The 13,352-nt window shown below is 39.5% G+C and overlaps 1 protein-coding gene across 5 annotated transcripts in view; it reads right to left on the bottom strand.

Moving 5' to 3' along the window:
* The window catches only part of EXTL3 (exostosin like glycosyltransferase 3), a 75,155-nt gene that overhangs the window by 21,121 nt on the left and 40,682 nt on the right, over positions 1-13,352 (bottom strand). For 2 of the 5 annotated variants that reach the window (XM_045535575.1, XM_045535573.1), the window contains exon 2: positions 208-1,280. The gene's annotated coding sequence lies outside the window, so the exon portion shown is untranslated. Of the gene's footprint in view, positions 1-207; positions 1,281-1,764; positions 1,886-13,352 lie in introns of all 5 variants that reach the window. The other 3 variants (XM_045535570.1, XM_045535571.1, XM_045535572.1) reach the window with 3 other exon arrangements.

Genomic DNA, 13,352 nt, shown 5'->3' with positions numbered 1-13,352 from the left:
TTGTTATTCTATTCTAGACCTGGGCATCATCTTTAGATGAAGAGAAACACCTTCCTACCCAACCTGGCCAGCTCACTCTCACACCTAACATGAAAGTCCCCTTTTGAACTACTTAACAAAAAAAAAAAAAAAAAAAAAGACTCCGAGGAGCTCAGTTTGTTAAATTTAGAGTTGAAAAGGGTTGAAGGGAATTCTTTTGATCTTTACCCAGTAGTAGATGCAGTAATCCAGGGACAAAATGTACTTCCCAGTTTGCTCCTCATTTATCTTCCATTAGCAGACATCATGTGCTCTTTCTTAAAATATAAATAGCAACTTGGTCTTTTAGAAAGAACACTATACTTAGAAGTGAGAGGCATTATTCCTCATCCTTTGGGGGACAGACTTGCTATCAGACCTCAGTTTCCTAAGCTTCTAAAATGGAGATAAGTGCACAGAGATAACAATATATTATGTTGCTAGCTATGAAAATAAAGCATGGAAGATGTGAGGGTACTTTAGGCTAATCAATTCTGAAACATTCCCAGCCCTGTTCTCTTACTGAACTTCACTGTCACAGGCTACGGAAACTTTCCCCTTGTTTTCCTTCAAATTTAACACATGTAGAAGAATTCATAATATTCTCTGCCAAAGAATATTCCCTATCTCTTTCATTCATTTCTTCCAAAAAATATTCATCATACTTTTAACATGTCTAAGACATGCTAAGTACAACTGTGGGATAATCTAGAATGTATAATAATCCTTGACCTCATGGAACTTCCTTTAGCCTAAGAGATAAGACGTAAACAAACAACAGGGCACTGCTACAAGGGTACAGAACAAGTGGTACTTCACAGAGGCACGGCCACTCTACCTAGAGTCTACCTTTATTAAAGATGTATAACTATCAAAGGCTTGGCAGAGCCTTCTCTCCCTTTAAGTAAAAACAAACAGTTGATGACACTGTTACTAAAAGGTTTAAGTGTTTGGATAATCTAAACTTGGATAGTTAACAGCTGACCAAGTACTCCAAAGAATGTAGGTCAGTATTTCCAAAGCATTTGCATTATCCTTTTGGCTCAGATGTTTGAATCTCTTGTTGCTTCCAAAACAACATTCTCTGCACTCAGATCAAATCATAAAGAAACAATGGAGTCAAAGAATAAAAACATAATCAAGGCCATCCAGATGACTCCTCCTTCCTCGCCACGTTTCAGGATCCTTCTTTTCTGTGACTTACGGAGCGTCACACTTCAGCACACGATTTCTTGAAATAGTGAACTCCGGGGCTTGCTCTCCTGAGTTAAAAGAAAATAGAAAAATGACACACTGTTTGAAAAACACTCAATACTGAAGGTGCTATTAAAGAATTTATTTAATGTCCCCTATGAAAAGGCTTCCCTTACGTATATAAGATGACCAAGGTGACCGAAGAATTACTGTCCAGAGACCCCTTGCAGTGAAAGCGGGACTATTAATAAATACGCCAGACCACAGGTATAAACTGGGAGTCTCATAGGCAAACCATCCAGATGTGATTTCCTATTTTTGTGCTCTAAGAGGAAATAAAACAAAACACTAAAATATGGAAAAGTCCTTGTTTTTTTAAAAGTATATACTGTCCAGGCGTGGTGGCTCGCGCCTGTAATCCCAGCACTTTGGGAGGCCAATGCGGGAAGATCGCTTGAGCCCAAGAGTTCGAGACCCACCTGGGCAACACAGCAAGACGACGTCCCTACAAAAAAATTTTTTAAAAAACTAGCCAGGCGTGGTGTCACGTACCTATAGTCTCAACCACTGAGGAGGCCGAGGCAGAAGGACGCTCGAGACCAGGAGTTTGAGGCTGCAGTGAGCTACGACTGCACTACTGACTGTGCTCCAGTCCAGGCAACAGAGAGAGACCCTGTCTCAAACAAATAAATAAAAGCATATGCTGAGCTATTTATAGATGAAATGATATACCTGGAATTTGCTTCAAAATAAGCAGGATGAGGTGGTGAGGAGAGTCTGGATGCACAATTTAGTACAGATGAACTAAACTGGCCACAGCTGACTGCTGTGGACGCTGAATGATAGGACTACGTGGCAGTTTATTATGTTCTCTGCTTTTGCCTATGTTTCAAATTTTTCATACTAAAAACTCAAAAATACTACATACAAATTCTAAACAAAGATTTTAAAAGTCATTTGGAGACGGACGATACTGAGTCTAATATTTCTAGAGTTACCAACTTACACAGAAGCAGAGCTGAGAGGAGAAACAAATGTTCTAACAGAAACCAAAAATGCAACAATGATTCAAAAGAATTTATCCCATTAAGTTCTATCTCTTTTAATGGAATAAGGCAAAGGGGTCATCATTGTCCAATACTATGGGCTGGGCATGGTGGCTCACACCTGTAATCCCAGCACTTTGGGAGGACGAGGCAGGAGGATCACTTGAGGCCAGGTGTTCAACATCAGCCTGGGCAGCATAGCAAGACTCCGTCTCTACAAATAAATAAATAGGCCGGGTACAGTGGGTTGCACCTGTAATCCTAGCACTCTGGGAGGCCAGGTGTTCAAGATCACCTGAGCAACATAGCCAGACCACTCTAAAAAAATTTTTTTTTTTTAAATTAGCCAGGTGCATGCCAACTGTAGTCCCAGGTACTCAGGAGGAGGAGGTGGGAGGATCCCTTGAGCCCAGGAGTTCAGGGCTGCTGGGAGCTATGATCCGGCTACTCTACCTCATCTCTTTAAAAAAAAAAAAAAATGTCCAATAGCACAAACTTTCCTTTCTCAACAGCTAATTATTTCGAGCACAAAAGAAAAAGAAAATCCTCAGAATCTCTTCTGTCATTCTCTAGAAAATGACAATGAACATATGAGCATCTAGAAATGTCACTGAAACACTGATTAGGAGCAATCTTCAGACATTTTTTCACTGCAAATACAATGTACATGTCTTATTAATTCTCAGTCACCTGCCACAGCATTTAATGTCTAACTTGTCAGCTGCTGTTCCTGCCCCTACGATACACTGTACACACAGCAACCAGGATCATCTTTGACCATGAATTAGACATCTCTCCCCTCCTCAAATGTTTGCATCAGCCTCCCTCTGTACTGCCAGGCCCTTCGTAACTAGCCCCGGGACGGGGACCTACCTATCTCATTTGCCACCGCTGTTCCCCCTGCTCACTGGACTGCAGCTACAATGGCCCTTTCAACTCCTCCACCAAGCCAAGCTCCTTCCTGCCTCAGAATCTATTATTTGCTCTGCCTTTCGTCTAATAGGTTCTTCCCCAGGCTTCTCCCTGGTTGACACTTTCTCATCCTTCGGTCTTTTAAAGTAATCCTTCTTACCCACTGACGCTTTCCAGCATTGATCTATTGATTTCCTTCATAGTATCTTTTCATTTATGTATTTACTACCTACCTTCCCCCACCAAAGCCTAATCCTTAAGGCAGGAACTTTGCGTGGATCACCGCTACACCACGGCACCCATTGCTCATCCTACAAATTCTCAGTTCTTTCCTTGATTTCTGTACTTTTTTGGTACCTATTTCCCTGACTCATTCTTTCCTTCTGCTTTGCTGGCACCCAGTTTCCCTCCTGCCTCATACTGGAAGTGTCCCCAAGGCTCTCAACGTGACCTGTTGATGAATCCAGCCACTTCCACGGCTTTCCCATCACCCCTGGTCAGATTACCTCCAAAGACACACTCCGACCTGAGCCTTTCCACTTTCTGCTAGTAGTCGAGGCTATCCAACTCCCTAAAGGATACCCTCCTAGGATGCGTCATGTCACTTCATGCTTCCAAATATTAATAACGTCCTCTTTCCAATAACTTCTAGCTCTGCCCAAGATACTACATTCTTCCGGTCTTACAAGCTAGAAACAGCAGGATATCCAGGAAAGAGCACAGACCTCAGAGCCAGCTAGGTCTGGATCAAATCCCACTTTATAAGCTGTTAGATGGTGACTTAACCACGCTGAGGCACAGTGCTTCTAACTGTAAAAACATAACAACACTCATGTTCAGGATTGTTATAAAAATTAGTGAATAAAAAATTGTAAAGTAATCTAAGTGTTGGAGTGATTTTTAATTTCTCCAACTCCTCCACATGTGATCTCCTGCCAAATAATATCAATTCTTTTTTGTAATAATAATTACAATGCTAGGTTAATAACCCTTTTTCAACAACACTTTGAAGAATCCTCCGGATTTCATCGTTGCTACTGAGAAGTGAGATGCCAGTTTAATTGTATCTTGTGGGTATTTTGAGTTTGCATTCAGTTGTCTTAAGATCTTTTTGTCTTTGGAGTTCTGCAGTTTCAATACAGAAGTTCTACATGTAGAATTTGTGCTTTGTTTTTGGCTCAGGTCTCACTGAACTTTCTGAATCTTAGGATTCATATCTTTCATTAATCTAGAAAATTCTCAGCTGTTATCTCTTTGAATATTGTCTGTACCTTATTCTCCCCTTGAACTCCTATTAGATCACTAGATGTCAGGCCTCCTCATTCCATTCTCTCTGTCTTTTAACCTCTCATATTTTCTCTCTGTCCTTTGTGCTTCCTATGGAATTTTCCTGACAGCTATCTAGTTTAGAGGTCAGGAAATTTTTCCAGTAAAGGGCCAGAGAGTACATATTTTACATTTTTTAGGTCATATACAGTCTCTGTTGCATATTTTGCCTTTTTTTTTTTTCCCCAAACAACGTTTTAAAATGTGAAAACCAGGCTGGGCAGGGTGGCTCATATGTATAATCCCAGCACTTTGGGAGGACAGGGGAGGATCACTGGAGTCCAGGAGTTCAAGACCAGTCTGGGCAATACAGTGAGACCTTGTCTCTACAATAAAGAAGAAAAATTAGCCTGGCATGGTGCTACATGCTTAGAGTGCCAGCTACTTGGGAAGCTGACGCAGGAGGATGGCTTAAGCCCAGGAGTTTGAGGCTGCAGTGAGCTATGATCACACCACTGCACTCCAGCCTAGGTGACAGAGTGAGATTCTGTCTTAAAAAAAAAAAAAAGTAAAAACCATTCTTACCATGTAGACTGCAAAAAAAACAGGCCACAACCCAGATTAAGCACATAGGCTGCAGTATGCCAACTTCTGATCTATGTTCATTAATTCTCTTTTCTGTATCTCAGCTGCTATGTATCCTACCCACTGGGTTTTAATTTCAATGACTATTTTACATCTCCAGAAATTATACTGGATTTATTTTTCAATTTGCCTTTATTTTTTGACAGCACTTTGTTCTTTCTCGTGTTTTCTATTCCTCTCTTCATGGGTTTAGTTTGTTCTATCTGCTAGTTTTTGCTCACAGAAGAATAGTGGACTGTTTCCTCTCATGCTCAGTAAATTCGGTATTGAGTTTATCTAGAGTAGTGCTTTATTTCTGGGGAATCTATGCGGTTTGGGTTGAGGATGTGTTTCTCTAGAAATAGTCTGTGTTTGACAGATATTTCTGTCATATTATCAGCCTTAGACCACTTTTTATGTCAATTTCTCAATCTAGGACAGCCCCCCCACACACACACCACACAGGTATTGTAAATTTAAACACAAAACCTACAGGAAGGAAACCTGTGGCCATGAGTTCTCAGTAGAGACTCCCATCCCCCATCAATTCAGGCTCCTTGCTAAAAGCGATGTCGCTGTGTGCTTGGAAGCAGATTTTTTCTAGACTATCTACTCTCTTACTGAATGCATGTTCAGTCCTTTGAAGATCCATACTCATATCTGTTGTCTCAATTCTAATACGCACAGACGCAAGGCTTTTCTTCTCATTTCTTCAAAAATTAAAACACAAGTTTAAAAAACTAGCAAACACCTCAAGGGATTACAGCATCAGACTGCTCACCAGATGCTTTGATTTTCAATCCCTAAACCCCTCTTTTTTAATGAGATTTACCTTTCTTTCTGGAGAGCACAATATGGATTTTGTAGTAGAGATTTTTATAGTCTGCTATTTTGCAAAACCAGAGACCTCCACCAGTCATGTTTCTATGCATGTATAAACATGTTTACAAAAATGGGGTATCATATGTTCTTTCTGGTAACCATTTTCACTTTTACCAAGAACACTCTAATGTCTCACATCACTAGACACTCTACTACCCGATCATTAATAGCTGAGTATCATCCCACAATAAAGACCATAATTTATTTAACCAATCCCCTCTTGTAAAAGGACTGTGAGTAGAAGTATCGTGTCGTTTACAGTCAAAGGCAGTTAAGAACAGGCATGCATTCTCTCTCCCTACCCTCATCTGACAGGCTGAAATCAAAACCCTCCAAAATTACACAGCCGCCAGTTAGACGCAACGTAGATCCCTGTCACCATTGGAGGAGAGCCCTAAGAAGAGCCACCTGACCCACACCAGACTGTGATGTGAGAAATAAGCTTTTGTTAGAGTAAACCACTGAGATTTCAGACTCTGTTCCTACCGTTAAGCAGTAATTTAACTAATTTAATTGAATAACACTTTTTTAAAATCTCACAATTTAGTAGGCAAAATGTCATTCTATTATTTTCATTTACCTTTATTCTTATTGGAGGTTGAACAATTTGTGTTTGTTTATTGAATATCTGTATATCTCTTTTCATGCACCACCAATTCAGTGTTTTGCCAAGTTTTCTATTTTTAAAACTGCTGATTCACCATATTAGTCCCCTCTGCTCATATCACTCTTCTCCTTCACTTGCAAGATCCTCTATACTCAAGGTTTGCTCTGCCTATTCGCCCTATTTAAACTATTCCACCTGTCCAAATCACAAACCTTTCAAGCACTATCCCAATGTGAAGAAAGCTAGCTCAAGCTGTGGTCTTGCCCCAGTCTCCCCGTCTCACTCCCCAGTAGACACATTGACAGACACTGGGAATGACATTCTTATTCTTTTCCACTTATCCAAATCCTACTGCCCTCCGGGGCCATTTTTAAGTCTTAGCTCATTCATAAAATCTACAACGGATTTCCCAACTCTCTAAACTCCCCACTGTACTCAGTTAACATCAGAGAACTCAGAATTTAACCAACTGTTCATTAGTTTTCTCTCCAGCTGGATTAGAAACTCCTTACAAAAAGAAACTACTTTTGTCACCACTTTTGAAATCCCCCTACAGAATATCACATAGCACCAGGGCACTGCTCAATAAATAATACTAGTTGAAAGTCTTAGTTTACGTATTCATCCTTAATCAACTTTGAAATTTGGAGCCTATATGGACTTAATTCAAGGCAAATAGTACACTGCAAAATAACACAAGGAGGTCTGGAAGCCACACGGACTTGCAGCTAGACCACCTGGCTCAGGACTCAGCTCAGCCTTGAGAATTCAGGAATGTTACATGATCTCTCTGCGTCTATTTCCTCCTTTGAAAAGTGATGCTGAAAACCCCTACCTATACCAGAGTTAACTGTAAAGAATAAGATACTGTGGATGAAAAAAATCTGTGGGACACAACTAAAAGTAGTGCTAAGAGGAAAATCTATGCATGAAATGCTTGCATTAGAGAAGAGGAAAAGTCTCAAATCAGTAACCTATCCTTCTACTTAAGGAACCTAGAAAAAGAACAAAATAAACCCAAATGAAAGGAAATTAAGAGCAGAAATCAATGAAATAAAAAAGAAAAATCAATAAGACGACCTACAAGAACAAAGAAACAAAGGAAAAAAAAACACAAATTACCAATATCAGGAATGAAAAAGGGACTATTACTATAGTCCCTGCAGGCATCAAAAAGACAGTAAGGGCAGTCCACAAACAACTCTGCACACTTAAATGAAATGGATTCCTTAAAAATACTAGCACAACTCACCCAGTATGAAATAGATAATCTGAATCAGTCTTATAACTATTAAATAAATTGACTTCATAATTTAAAAACTCCCAGAAAATACATCTCCAACCCCAGATGGTTTCACTGAAGAATTCTACTAAACATTTAAAGAAAACTAAACAACTATTCTACACAATCTCTTCCAGAGGATGGAACACTTCCTAGTTCATTTTATAAACCTAGCATTACCCTAATACCGACAGTACAAAATAAAAAACTACAAATTTCATGAATATAGGCACAAAAATACTTAAACACATAAACAGAATTCTATTATACTGCATTTAAGTAGAGAAGTCTTCATTTAAGTAGTAAAGTGTTATTTTAATATTGTTAATCCTATGCAGAAGGAAAAAAATTCTCTCCATTTATTCATATTTTCCTTTGTTTTTCGTATCAAAGTATTTTGCCGTTCTCACCCAGTCTCTGCCTCTCATATTGTTAGTCTGCATTTTATATCCCTCAATGATCCACTCTCCTGGCTGTCCATCGCGACTGCTCCTTGTCACCACTCCCTAAATATACAGGTTGGTCCTTGGCCCTCTTCTCACCATCTTCACCTCCCAGACTGGGCAATTAGCTGCAGTCAGCACCCCTAATTGGATGACTCTCAAATTTACCTTTCCCATCTTCACCTCTTTCCTGATAGCCCTTTTCCAACGGTCAGCAACAGACATCTACACCTTCAAGTTACAATGGCAGCAAGGACATTCTCTTGTAACTATGGGGTTTGGGGGGTCATCGCAACAGTGTCTTCTCCCAGCCAAGAAAAAAATTCAAAACAGCTGTACACAATTAGAGATATATCATTCAGAGCAGGCTGATGTCCTACTTTTTACTCTTTCCCTAATCAAAAATTTTTGTTGATAAACAGAAAGTAGAATTCTTCATCTGCCAGCTACTTGCTTGAGGACTGAAACAAGCCGTGTTCCTGGAAAGCTGAAATGGTAAGTAATTCTAAAGTCCGAGAGGTAGGCTGGGAAGCCAGACACAGAGTTCTAGTCCAGAATTCTGTGTGTACCTGTACTTCCCCTTCACTTTCTCACCTCTACACCTCAATATACCAATGCTCTCTAGTAACATTCCTTATAACAACAGCAAACTCTTTAATGACCAGCAAGAACATTATCTGTGCCCTATCAGGACCTTGCTTTCAAGAGTTTGCTGATAAAACAACCATCCTGCCGACTTTGTTTCTTTTAAAACTAAAACACTCTGATATTGAAACTTCCTATCATGGATTTGGGATATCTGTTTACGTAGGTCTTCTTTACTGTCTTTCAGTAAAACTGTATCATTTTCTGCAAAAGAAAAAATTAAACTACACTAAAACACTCAACGGGAGAGATGGGAGAAGCAGAAGGGAGGGGGAAGGGGGTAGCTGTCCCACGTGGGCTGCGATCAGGCATTCCATCTGAAAGGAACGAAGGGAGAATGGAGCAAGAGACAGAGAAGCCACCTTCCAGGTTTTCCCAAATGAAGCCTCCAATGGACTTTAATAAGTTACATAATTTTGATAACAGCTAACATTTACTGAATGCCTACTGTGTGCCAGGTTAAATCTATTATAGTATTTCTCAACGTACAAACTTAATCCTCGCCAGGATGCTAAGAGATAGGTACTACTGTTATTCCCATTTTGTACGGAAGGAAACCAAAGCACAGAGGCCAACAAATTTGCCCAAGGTCATCCATATTTAGTGGTAAAACCTGAATTCAAACCAAAGCCACCTGACTCGAAGGCTCATACCCTTAATGCCTCAATCATTATGTTAAACTGTGATATTAATTCAAGGAACACAGTATACACACACACATACATATCATGCATAAATTACTTTTACATTATCCATATTACTATTGCCCCATTGTAACCATGAATAATGACTAATTATAATTGAAACACATGGTAATACTATTCCAAAACCTAAAGTCAACACTACATTCATATTTAAAGTACAAGAAAATAATATACTCAGCAAAATATTTTCGCCAGTGTACCTATGACCCACCTATATATCTATGCACGTAGTACTATTTTCTCTTTTTCATTTAGGCCAAAACTGGCCCATCAGGCAGGCAGAATGCCATAAAAACCCAGGTGCAGGTTCTACACAACTATTTGCACATTTCTGCTGTTGTTGCCATTGCCACAGCCTTTCAAATTAGGTAAAGATAGTTCTGTACAGGAAATCATTTCAGTAAGGTGGCTAAAAGCAATACTTCAGAGGTTTGGTTTTGTTTTTAAATACTAACAGCCCAAAAGAATATCATTTCCTCATTTCCTTACCAAGCACAGGCATGACAAACAGCCTGTTGAGGAAAGATAGTACTTAATTCATGAAATCAGGAAGGATGTTAATAAGCACCAAAACAAATGTTCCAATACTATCACAGCTGTTAAGATCCTGATTTCTCTCTTCTGTTGTTCAAAACAACAAAAAGCATCTTCCAGGTAAGCTAATTGTAGATAAAGAATGACTTGTAAGAACTGTATGTAGGCAATTTACAAGTTACAGGAGATCAAGGCCATGTGTTTTTCACAATACAACAATCACTGTAGTTTCCTACTGGATAAACTTAACCTAGATGAAAAATAAGGGAAACAGAACATCATCAGCAATTAAAAGCCAAAATCAAGTGTGAAAAACTGGTTGTGCCTTGATCTACTGACTCAAGTCAAGACTATGATACAATCGGAGAACCAGAGTTGAGCCACCCTTGTTACAGGGCTTGTAGAAAAGGAAAGACCAGTATGCTTTGGCCTCAAGAGCAGATTTCTAAGTCCAGAGCTGTTCCACAAAAGCCACTAGCAGACAAATCACAAAATACACAAGGAACTCATCAATAAACTGTTGGCATTCTTCCGCTGCTCACTGTGTATAGGCATTAACAAGTAAAATGAGATTATCGATTACCCCAAGTCACCTGTTTAGTCAGCAATAAACCTGAACCCAGAAGTCTCAACTCCCTGGATAAGTCCTCAATTTGAAAATTATGCTATATGCCTGTATCTGCTTCTCTTCTCACCAGTTTAATAATGTCCTACAAATCAAAATCATATTGTCTTACCAGCCAGTTTAAATAGGGGTACAAATCAGATTCACAACTCAAGAATTTTTTCAAGTAATAAACCCAGGCCCACGCTACATTAACTGAACCAGAATCCCCAAGTGTGGGGCCCAGAGCCCTGCAGTGTGACACAGTGCTCAGGTGATTTCATCCAGAGCACACATTGGTCTAACAAAGAATTGATAGCAATCTCCATTCAGATTGATAGCATCTGAGTCAATGTACTTACAGACAGCTAAAGACGACCATGTATTGATGCCTTAATTCTTGCAGAAAGTCTAAGACGACAATACAAACCCAGGGAAGAGGGGGCAAGGGCTTTTTCATAACCGCTACTCATGTACATTTATACTGTGCCAGGCACAGCACTCCAGACACACTTCAGACATACTACCTCATTTCATCAACCACATGGGGGCAGGCATTACTTCTACCTTACACATGGAGAAGTGGTGGATCACTGCCGTTAGGTGCCTTGTTCAAGGCAATCCAGCAGGCAAGCTGAGAGTCGAGACACCATCCAGGTCTGCATGACCTAGAGCCATGTATACTACCTCTCACTTGTCTCCTGTTTACTTACAACACCCATTTTGTCTTACCTCATTTTACCATAAGCATGTATTACTTTTGTAATTAAGAAAAACATTATCTTGGGCCAGGTACGGTGGCTCGCACATGTAATCCTAGCACTTTAGGTGGCCGAAGCGAGAAGAGGATTGCTTGAGGCCAGGAGTTCGAGACCCGCCTGAGCAACATAGGGAGACCCTGTCTCTACAAAAAATTTGAAAAGTTAGCCAGGTAGAGTGGTGCACACCTATAGCTCGAGCTACCAGCTACTTGGGAAGCTGAGGCAGGAGGACTGCTTGAGGCCCCAGGAGTTAGAGGGTGCAGTGAGCTATGATGATGCCACTGTACTCCAGCTGGGTGACAGAGCAAGACCCTGTCTCAAAAAAAAGAAAAAAATATTATCTTGTTGCAGTCACTTTAAAGGACACCACACTATTTTTTTTTCAACAAATAATGTGACAACTACCTATTTGTAAAAAAAAAATAAATAAATAAAGTCAGATTCCTGCATGACAAATCAAATCCAAAAACAGACCCACATGGATTCAAAAGTTAATTGTAATAAATGAACCATAAAAAGAAAAGGGAAACGTACATGTAATTTCATCTCAAGATAAGTACAGCTGCTTTTCCAGGAATGCAATCAAAAGCAAAATCCAGAAAAGTTCGACAGGTTTGACTACATAAGAATCAAAGGGTTCTACTTAGAAGGAAAAAAGCTCAATTTGATTAAAGATTAGGGAAAGCATTTGCAACATAACAAGTTTAAAGGAAGCAAAGGCAATACAACAGTGGTCAAAGGATATAAACAGGAAGTTACACAAAAAGGAGTTCAAATGATACACATGTTTAAGTGTTTAACCTTCCTAACAATCAAAGAAATGTACATTTCAAGCAAGATACTGTGATATTTTCCACCTGCAAAGCAGCAAAGAATTGTAAAATTATAATATGTGGTGCTAACCAGGATCCAGGGTAAACATTCCCATACACTGCTGCTAAAATTGAAAATTGGCACACCTTTCTGGAGTGCAATTTGGCAGTGAGTAATAAAAGTGCTAAAACTATGCCTAACCTCCGACCCTGAATTTTCATTCCAGAAATTATTCTTAAGAATCATGAATACAAAAAAAGATTTAACTTCAAGAATGTTCAGGTCAGGCGTAGCATCCTGGGAGGCCCAAGCAGGAGGATTGCTTGAGCTCAAGAGACCATCCTGAGCGAGAGCAAGATCAAGACCCCGTCTCCACTAAAAATAGAAAAATTAGCCAGGCATGTGTGTGCCTGTGGTTCCAGCTACTCAGGAGGCTAAAGCAGGAGGATGGCTTGAGCCCAGGAATTGAGGTTGCAGTTAGCTATGATGATGCTACTGCACACTACCCAGGATGACAGAGCAAGACTCTGTCTCAAAAAACAAACAAAAAAACAAAGAATGTTCATACTAAAACTTTAAAATAAAGTTAATAAAGCACAGTACATCTCTGAACTATGCTGGCAGCCACAACCTGACAAGTACTCTTGTATTGTTAGTAGGAAGGCAAACTGAAAATCTGCCATTTGTAACAAGTCTTTAAAATGTTCACATCTTTGACTCAGCAATTTTGCTTTCTGGGAACGTACCCTAGTTGAACAAAGATTTGTACATAAAGATGGCAATCATCTCAGTATTCTTTATAATATATAAAAATTAAATGTCCAAAAACAGGAACAAGGTTAAATATAAAGTGTAATTCCATGTCACTGATACGACCGTCAGGAAGCTTTTCAATAATTTTAAATAAAATGGAAAATGTTCATAATACGTTAAGTGGAAAAATACAAGTTCAAAGCCATATATCCAGTATGATACAAAATGTTTGAAATGCATATGTACTTCTGAACAGAAAAACAA

The sequence above is a fragment of the Lemur catta genome, chromosome 22 (genome assembly GCF_020740605.2).
Source record: "Lemur catta isolate mLemCat1 chromosome 22, mLemCat1.pri, whole genome shotgun sequence".
NCBI lineage: Eukaryota > Metazoa > Chordata > Mammalia > Primates > Lemuridae > Lemur > Lemur catta.
This window is presented reverse-complemented; position numbering and strand designations above follow the sequence as displayed.